General features: G+C 37.3%; 1 non-coding gene across 1 annotated transcript; it reads left to right on the top strand.

Annotated features, from left to right (window-relative positions):
* Positions 1-353: 353 nt before the first annotated feature.
* Positions 354-456, top strand: LOC150019237 (U6 spliceosomal RNA). Its single transcript, XR_016509404.1, has one exon. It is a non-coding gene; the product is annotated as a U6 spliceosomal RNA (small nuclear RNA).
* The last annotated feature ends 1,429 nt before the right edge of the window (positions 457-1,885 follow it).

Below are 1,885 nucleotides of genomic sequence, written 5' to 3'. Positions count from 1 at the left end.
GAAAGACAAAGTCAATACAGCTTGGCTTCAGGTGCGCCGCAGGAGTTGCCCGTGTTGACTACAATGTCAAACCGCCTTAGGGACTCCGGCTCCGGATTTTCTGTCGGGGTTTACTCCCTTAGCCTTTCTCCTGAAGAGGTATGCTGCAAGGCAGCGGAGGTTTTTTTGGAGTCAGAGTTTTCCTTCTCTGATTTTAGAGATGTCCTTCCTCTTTCCTCCTTTACAGGAGTAGAGATGGCCCACTTGGTGTCTGAGCCACCTGCCCCCTCCAGGACCTGATTCCCTTAAATGATATAAATACACCAATTAAAAAACACAGGTTGGCAGAATGGATTTAAAAAGTAATCCAGTGCGTGCTTCAGCAGCACATATACCGAAATTGGAACGATACAGAGAATACCAGCACGGTCCCCGCACAAGGATGACACGCAAATCCATGAAGCATTCCTTACTTTTCATGACAGCATGAATGGAACTGGAGAGTGTTATGCTTAGTGAAATAAGCCAGACGGTGAAAGACAAATACCATATGATCTCACCTATAACAGGAACCTAATGGACAAAACAAACAAACAAGCAAAATAGAACCAGAGGCATGGAAACAGGAAACAGACTGACAGTGACCAGAGGGGAGGGGGAGAAGGGGGGAAAGAGAGGGAAGGGACTAGTCAAGGAATTAGTACAAATGACCCATGGACATGGACAACAGGGTGGGGATTGAGTGTGGGAGTGAGGGCAGGAGGTGGGGGCAGTGGAGAGCCACAGGGGAAAGTTCGGACAACTGTAATAAAACAGGTTTGTTTTTTTTAATTTAAATAAAAATAAAAATATAATCCAAGTTTCTCTACAGGAAACTTATTTCAAACATAACATATAGATAGTTTTAAAGTAAAAATCTGAAAAAGATATAATGTATAAACATTAATAAAAGGAAAGGAGGAATATCAGTATTAATATCAGATAAAGTAGCTATCATAGCAAAAAAAATAAAATTATCATAAATAGATATGGACATTGTATTAAGATAAAAGTGTTAATCAAACGAGAACACATAGCAAACCTGAAAATATGAGCATCAAACAATTGAGCTGCAAGATATGTAAATCAAAACTTGATAGAAACAAAAGAAATAGGTCCACAATTATGGTTGAGATTTCAACCTCTCTTTCTACAACTGATAGAACAGTTGAAAGAAAATTAGCAAGGATATAGAAGGACAGAACAACACTATCAACCAACAAGATCTATTCAAATTTTTAGAACACTGCATCTGACAACAGCAAGAGTCCAAGTGCCCATGGAACATATTCCAAGAAGACCACACCCAGTGCTATTCAACAACCCTCAAGTAATTGAAGAGAACTGAACTCATGCAGAGTGTGTTCTCCAACCATAATAGAATCCAATTAGATATCAATAACAGAAAAATAACAAGACAAGCTCCAAAGAATTGGAAACTAAACAACACATTTCTAAATAACCCATGGGTCAAAGAGAAAGTGTCAAGGAAAAATTTTAAAGTACACTGAACTAAATGAAAGGGATAATACAACATGAAAATTTGTGGTCCACAGCAAAAGCAGTACTGAAAAGAAATTTATAGGGCTAGATGCATATATTAGGAAACAGTAAAAGTTTAAGATCGATAATCTAAGCTATACCTCAAGAAGCTAGGAAAATAACAAATAAACTGAAAGGAAGTAAAATAAAGGAAATAATATAACTGCAGAAATCAATGAAATGGAAAACGGAAAAATAATAAAGACAATAATGAAGCAAAAAACTGCTTCTTTGAAAAGATAAATTGACACACCTTTAGTAAGACTGACCAAGGAAAAAAGAGAGATGACACAAATTACCAATATCAGGAATAAAACAGGTGTAT

This window comes from Furipterus horrens, unplaced genomic scaffold (assembly GCF_987537825.1).
Source record: "Furipterus horrens unplaced genomic scaffold, mFurHor1.1.pri manual_scaffold_2, whole genome shotgun sequence".
In the NCBI taxonomy this organism is placed as follows: Eukaryota; Metazoa; Chordata; class Mammalia; order Chiroptera; family Furipteridae; genus Furipterus; species Furipterus horrens.
This window is presented reverse-complemented; position numbering and strand designations above follow the sequence as displayed.